Below are 8,126 nucleotides of genomic sequence, written 5' to 3'. Positions count from 1 at the left end.
TCACTGTGTTATTAGTGAGCACTGTGATGTTTATTTAATAGTCCCATTTTTGTTCAGACAATCAAGCCTGTTCTTCTACAGCACCTGAAGTTAGACTGCGGTAAAGAGCATATTCTTAAAAAACTGGTGAGCTGCATCTGTCCATTGCAATTAGACAATATAAGCAGGGGGTGGAGAGAGGAAAGAAACCATAAAATTAAAATAAAACTTATTTCCCTCTATAAAATGAAATAAAACATCCATACCGCTGGCATCTAACCCTGACAACTACCTTCATTCGTGGCATTTTGTACTTAAACCATGTGCATGATAGGGAAATGAATCAAAGCGGAGAGTCACTGCTTTACATCTCACAACAGCCCAGGTGATACTTGCAGCCTCTGCTCATGCTTTGCAATGGTGAACCAGAACAAGACAGAGATTTGCTAATGTGCATGTAATCACCAAAGATGAAGATGCCTGGGCTTTTAATGTTTCTAAGACCGTGTCCATTAAATGCAAAAACAAAAGGAAGAAGTCCTAGTAGAATGGGAGAAGCGATGCACCATTGACCAACTTAAATAATGCTCATGGCATACAGCCTAGTCCGTGTTCTCACTGTTTCTGTGGCTTTGGCTTCCTTGGTCTTCCCCAGCTCAGCTATTCATTTGCTAATGGATGATCTGGACTGGGAGTGCTTAACAAAGTCTGGATTGATAACCAAATTGTGTGGATCTGCAGTGCTGGAGATTGCTTATCTTTCAAAATATCTGAACATATTCTTACCAACTTGTCTACATTAGGATGATAAATTTTGGCCATGATGTATACTCTAGGTGCACCTGTTGGGTTTTCTTCTGGAAGGAATAGTTCAAGTTTAGGAACTGAACCCAAGTCCTCTGACAGAGTAACCAGTGCTCTTACTCATTGAGCCATCTTTCCAGACCCTGGAGGAATAGCTCAAGTTTTAAAGTCTCTCTCTCAAAGGAGAAATCCTGCTTTAATGCCAGGAACTGGTTCTGCCAGCAAGTGCTAGATTTCCTTCATGATCCTGCAGGGCTGCCCAACCATCTTGCTAGATCCTGAGATTATCCTCTGTTCTTGACTTCAGCTCCATTCGACTCACACACGAGTCATTGAATTGCTTTTATTTTTAGTTTATTCACTTTACATCCTGACTGTAGCCCCCTCCCTCATCTCTTCCCAGCCCCACCATCCCTAATTGATGAAGTTACTTCAGTGACAAACATAGGGGCTTAAATTATAACTTCTATAGGATGGCTTTTCAACTGAAGATGATAGGGCGGAGGAGGCTCTGCATTTAGTTAACTGTGACATGATTGCTCTGCTGCGTCAGTCCATAGGCACCATCCCTGAAGGGCCTGTTGCCTTGGTGGAAGGAGAGATAGCATACTGGTTAAGATGGTGAAGCTATGGACAAGCTTGCAATAGAATCTTCTGGAATTGCTGATAAACCGACTGTTTCTCCAAAGCTGTATAGACGTCTCTTTGGTGACAGATAACCTGAATAGTTGTGCTTTCTATTATTTTGTAAATATGTAAAAGGTTTAAGAGAAAGCACACACTTGAGCAGCTTAGCCTCAGCCTGGTTTGAAGACAAGCACGGGATTGGAGTTTTGTCAAAGCTAGAGTGTAAGCACCCTGCTTTAACCTTTTTTTAAAATTTTATTTATTTATTTATTTTAATTTATTCATATTACATCTCGATTGTTATCCTTTCCCCTGTTTTCTCCCATTCCTCCCTCCCTCCCACTTCCCTCCTTCTCCCCTCCCCTATGTCTGTTTGTTGACTCTGTATTCCAGATTCTTTTCCGGTCTTTAAAGGGCTTCTTAAACACCTGTCACTCATCTCTTTCCCAACCCATTCTTGCATTTATGTCTAGAAGAAAATGACAATATGACAAAGGTTCCAGGCGCCGTCTGCGCTAAGTGCTGTGGACACTGTGGCACTCTTTCATCTGTGCACTTGCATTTGACCCGTGCAAACCCTTTCGTTTTGTGCAGTAAGAACAGGTTAAGAACCTTCCAAATCTTTACATCTGATTCTCATTTTCCTTATATATATTTTCTACCAGAAGCAACTACATCATGCTTTCAATATTTTGCTTAGGTAAAAGTCCCCCCCCCCCCACGTACATTTACTTAGTACGTTACTACACTTCTTCTGACCTCTGTTGTTTCTGATGGGAGCTCAGTGCTGAGTCTTTACGTGGGGAAGGCAGGGGCCCATTTTATGTGAGGCCTTTTCCTTTTTCTTTTTGAAATATTTTCTTCTTTCAGTATTTTTTTCCTATATGTTTAGACATCGATGTACAAGTTTTTCTAAATATTTTGTATTTCATATATTTTATCATTTCTGTTATTTTATTGTTTTCATAAAAACATTTGCTGGTACAAATCCTAAGTGGTGTCTGTTTCTCTGAGGCTCTCCATTTTTCTCCACTTTTCTCTATGCCTTTTGAATTTCATGTGGCTAATTGTTTCTGTTGCCATTTTAAATCTATTATTGAGGCCCACTAATGCATTTTTATTTTATGTCCTCTAACTCTGAGGTTTCCATTTTGTTCTTTCTTGTAACACACTCTCTGTCTCTCTCTCTCTCTCTGTCTCTCTGTCTCTCTCTGTCTCTCTGTCTCTCTCTGTCTCTCTCTCTCTCTCTCTCTCTCTCCCTGCCCCCTGCCTTTGATACATTCACCTAAATACATTTTCTGTTGCTGTAAGTGAATGCCAGTGTAGGTAAACTTATAAAGCAAAAAGAAAGCATTATTTAGCTTATTGATGTAGATGCCCAAGAGCATAGCATTGACATCTGGTGATGCCCTTCCTGCTGGGTTGTAAGTCACGCATAGGGAGAACTAGCTTGCTAACTTGGGCCTGTATTCTTCCCTTTACTAAGGCCCTAATGCTCCGAGGCCCCATAACAGGGCTCACCTAATTGCCTCTTCAGTATTCCAGCTGCAAACACCACTAACACTGGACTTTAGGAATTCAATTTTATCACAGAGTTTGTAAGAAACAAACACCCAGATCATATCATTACGTGTTCTATGAACCATGGAGTTCTTAAACATATTGGTTGTCTGGAAGTCTTTGGTAACTCTGATATCTGCACCTTCTCAGATGTCAGTCTTTCTGTTACCTACCTCTGCTCATAGCTCTGTGGGATTAACACATAACTGGTGCTTTATTTCAGTGATTCTCAACCCGTGGGTATTGACCCCTTTGGGGCTTGCATATTGACATTCTGTCTATCAGATATTTACTTTATGACTCATAACAGTTATGAAGCAGCAATAAGATAATTTTAGGGTTGTAGGTCGCCACATGGGGAACGGTATTAAAGGATCTCAGCATTAGGGAGGTTGAGAACCATTGCTTTATTGTGCCATATTTTTTGTTAAAAGACGAAATAGTGTAGTTAATATGGTACCTGTGGATATGACTTAACTTTCTATTCTCTGGAGCTTTTGTTTTGTTTTTGTTTATTTGTTTGGTTGCTTATTTATTTTGAGCTGTGTCTAAGCCATCTTAGTGAGCTCTGTTTCCTCCCACAAAGTGAAGACATTGATATTTTTACTGGAAAAGCCGAGTCTTGCCTTTGTATAGGTCTCTGTGAGGATAACAGTTTCAACAATGGCTTTATTTGACTGTGTCTCTTCTTCTATCTGCCTTGTCTAGCTGTCTCCTTTATTGGATATCACCTTGAATCTATTAGTCTTCAGGAATAACAGGTGGGCTTTCCTAGTTGTTTAAAAGATTCCTCAAGGAAATAATTGTTCAACTGTCTGGACCAAATACATTTGGCAAGGATAGATTTCTGGGATGGTGATTGAAGCTGGTTGTGTATTCTATGAAGCCACCCTATGTTTTAAGAATATATTAGTATACGTTAACATAAAATACCATTGGGTTAGAGAGATGGGCTCAACAGTTAAGATCATACACAATACCATTCTGGAAAACACAAGTTCAGTTCCCAGCACCTGTATCAAGTGACTCCAAAACACCTGTAGCTCCAACGTCATAAGAATGTAATGCCTGTGGTCTTCTTGGACACCCACACTCACACTCAGGTGCACATATGCATGCATGCATGAACACATGAGCTCCCCCCCCCCACAGTTTAAAACAAACCATTTTCATAAAATCTACGTGTTTCATTGTTATGTGCGCATTGTATATAATGTATTTTGATCATATTCACCTTCCCTTGTTTGTTGGTAACTTGTACTCTATTTTCCCCCAGTCAGTCCATGTATGTACATGTGTGTGCCCCAGTCTGTCTGTCTGTCTGTCTGTCTGTCTGTCTGTCCCCATGAAACATTCTTAGCTGTGTTTCTCTCTGTCTATGCAGACCTGGCACGTTGTTGGCAGTCCTGCTCCTTTCAATTGTCCCCTTACACTTGAACTTCCCCTACTATTTCAAACAAAAACAAACAAAGCCATTTTCTCTGGAGAGAACTACAGAACATTTTCCTCAGAAGCCCCCTCTCTACCTGGTCAGTCTGCCAGCAGCTGTCCTGGGTGCTGCTATAGGAAGCCTTCAGCCTTTTGACTTGCCTGTCACTTTCCCTGTAATGGAAACCACCTCTAGGGATGGGGTGTGGAGAGGACTTTGAAGTCCTGTCTTCACTTCTAGTGCCTGTGGTTTTGGCCTGGAGTGTGGGTAGGCAGCTCTAGAAGTCTTTATTAAACTCAGCAAAAAAAAAAAAAAAAAAAAAAAAAAAAAAATGCATCCTCTTTCCCTTGGGGGAGGGGGAGACATTGCAAAAGACAAGACTCCCTGTTGATGGACCATGTCTGGTTAGAACAGGGTAAGCCTTGATGGGGAAAGGAAGAGAGGGAGCCCTGTCAGCTTGACCTCTCTGTCTGGAGTGGTGGACCCATTAAGCTGTGCTTGGGAGTGGAAGACAGGAGCAGGCTATAACACAAATAACAGGCTTTCATTGTTACAGTATCCTGGTAGATTATCTTGAATAAATTTTTCTGCATCTACTGTATGCCTATAAAAAACAATCTCAAGATAACTTTTATATGGGTATTTAAAAACAGTTTGCTGAAGATGATTTGTATGAGTGAGGGCATGGAGGTATAGTCACCGGGTTCTTCAAAATGTCATCTTTGGGTGTTTTGTCCCCTCTTTCCCTTCCCCCATTCTGCCTGCATTTCAGTCTGGAAAGGCTGGGAATTTTTTTTTTTGTTTGTTTTGTTTGACCTATGTGCAATCTCACTGCTTCTTTTTCCAGCCATGCCTCTGCTCTGGTGAGTCCATCAAAAGCATTCCTCATTCCGCCAACAGTGCTCTAGATTTTGAATATTTCCTCTTGGTTTTTATTTCTTTCTTAGAGTTTCCATCTCTCTGATTGTATTACTCATTTGTTCTTGCATGCTATCCACTTTTTTTTTCCATTAAGGCATTTCGCATATTAATCATAGTTATTTTTACAGCCCTGTCTGATAATTTCAAAATCTCAGCAGTATTTGAGTTGAGTTCTGATCATTATTTTTGCCTCTTTGGACTGGAGTTTTACTACCTTTTTAGAATGCTTTGGAGTTTGTTGTTGAAAGTCTGACATTAAGTATTAAAAAGGAGAAGCTGAGCTAAACAGGTCTTCAGTGTGCATGCCATGTTAATTTGGAGAGAGAGAGGGTTGTGATTAAGGTTTGTTGCAGCCCCACAGGCCAGTCTTACCATTTCTTTAGTTGCTTTGTTGACCTAAATCTAACACTGGCTAGCCTACAACTAGCTATATAGACCAGGCTAGACTGGGATTTACAAATCTTTGCGTATATAGTGTTGGGCATTGCTGCACATGGCTTGGGGAAATAATTCCTTGCTACTGTGGAAAACAGTGTAGAAAGATACCGGATATCCTGCTCTGGCCTCAGTATGCCTGTGAAGGAACATGCATTTCCACATACTCACCCAAATTACAATAGCACAATTTCGTTCTTTGATAGGCCTGTGTTTCTGGGCTATGATTTTCATTGTTGTTTATTGCCTATATTTGTTCTCTAAGTGAAATGAAATCTAGAAAGTGGCAGGGCATAAGAAATGCACTTCTTTCATAGGGGATAAGGCTCAGAGAAGATTTTGTGGAGAATAATTTAAGCATAATTAATCATCTCTAGTCTTGATCTTCTGTTTTTGGTGTGTGCGTGTGCATGAGTGCGCATTGTGTGCATGTGTGTCTGTCTGTGCTTCTGTGTGTGTGTGCATCCATGTGGAGGTCATAGTCTGATGTCATCAGTTCCCTTCCTCTATCACTGTCCCCTTTATTATTCTGAGACAGAGATTTTCACTGAACCTGGAGCGAACTGATTTTTCAGGAAGCCTCAGAAATCCAATTTAGTACGGAAATCTCTACTTAGTACTCTGGTGGTGGAATTATAAGAGCACGTTGTGCTCATCTTTTTATGTAGTTTACAGGGATTAAAATTCTAATGGTTATGCTTCTGGGTCAAGCACCTTACAAACTGAGCCATCTCCCTAGCTCCTAGCCTTGCTCTTTCTTTACAAATGCCAGAAAAAGAGCCTTCTTAGCTCGTTACCATTGGAGCAATGTGAGTTGCTAGGAAATAAAGCCCAAGGAAGGGTTGCAGGACAGTACCATTAACACCTCTTCTCTGGAGCAGTGGTCCTCAGCCTTCCTAATGCTGCAACCTTTGACTACAGTTCCTCATCTTGTAGGGACCCCCGACCACACAATTATTTTCTTTGTCACTGTACAATTGTAATGTTGCTATTATTATGAATCATAAAGAAAATCTCTCTTATAACCTTAGGTGACCTCTGTGAAAAGATCACTGGACTCCCAAAGGAGCCACGACCCACAGGGTTAGAACCACCATCTTACAGTCTGTGCAAATCAGACGGTACCAGTTTATCAAAAACTGTTTTTCACAGATCACTACAGTTCATAGTTCCAGTCGTAAGCAGATCTCAGCTGTCTCTCTTGGAAACCACTTACTTGATTGGTTTTACAGTTGATGATTTCCTCTGTGAACTCTCTGTATCAGTCAGCTTCCCATCAGTATAATGCAATCCCCAAGGTAATTGACTTCGAAAAAGGAAAGGTTTATTTTGCCTCACATTTTAGGTTCTGGTCCACGATGGAGTGGTGTCATTGATTTTGACATCTACAAGACAGCAATCATGATGGAAGAAAAGTGTTGACCTCATGAACCAAGAAGCAAAGCAAGAGAAGCATAAAATATCAGAATCCCACAACCCCCTTGAGCGCATGCCTCCAGTGATTGGCCTCCCAACTAGACCTCACTTCCTGAAGACTATGACCTCCTAATTTTACAGTCAGGGCAATGAGCCCTAACCTCTGAGAGACACTTGCACCAACCATGGCTTTCAATTTTCTGATGGCTCTAGGAAAAACTGTCAGCTTTTAGACCAGTCTTTTCTTATTATAAACATAAAACGTTGACTTCATGTGAGAGGATCTGGAAAAATCCTCTTAACGTGTGGACGATTGTGATGTGGCTCTGTATTCTCCAATGTCTAGGATGAATGCCTTATTCTCTTTACAAATGTTTTTCCTCACCATTTTTCTTTTGTGTGCAGGTAGCCAGCAGTGTTGTCTATGCTACCATTCAGCTCTCCAGCCGAAACAGGACAGTTTGAAGAATGGTTCCTTTTCCTAGATATGTGATGCAGTACTTCACCTGGATTTTCTTTACTGTCTCCATCTGCAAATAAGGTAACTTTTTTTTTTCAAAGGGAGGGTTATATATGCACATATAGATGTAATCAGTTACATGCACTACATATACATATAAAATAGCTTCATAAAAAGAAATACTTAATATTGTTTGTTATTAATTTCCCAGAGATTTGAGTGTGTCTCTCTCTTGGTGTGAGAGTATCAATATGTTATTTACTTAGTTAATTTTTTTTAAAAACAATTGTTACTTCTTTAAAATTTAGAGTTCAGGAAGATTGGCAGCCACAGGCACTCCCAAGCCACCAGGCCAGGCTATAGAAATGAGATTTTTTTTAAGGGATACGCCTTTGTCTCTGACAACATGGGCAAAAGTCCAAAGCTTTGCTTTATTCTGTTGGAATTATTTTGTGTTTGAAGAATTATCTTCATAGGCAGTTTATAGATTCTGGA

General features: G+C 40.4%; 1 pseudogene; it reads right to left on the bottom strand.

Moving 5' to 3' along the window:
- Positions 1-556: 556 nt before the first annotated feature.
- Positions 557-1,050, bottom strand: LOC127202133 (ubiquitin-conjugating enzyme E2 N-like; annotated as a pseudogene).
- Positions 1,051-8,126: the final 7,076 nt, after the last annotated feature.

Source organism: Acomys russatus, chromosome 18 (assembly GCF_903995435.1).
Source record: "Acomys russatus chromosome 18, mAcoRus1.1, whole genome shotgun sequence".
NCBI lineage: Eukaryota > Metazoa > Chordata > Mammalia > Rodentia > Muridae > Acomys > Acomys russatus.
Note: the sequence above shows the minus strand (reverse complement) of the source record. Positions and strands in the feature narration are given on the sequence as shown.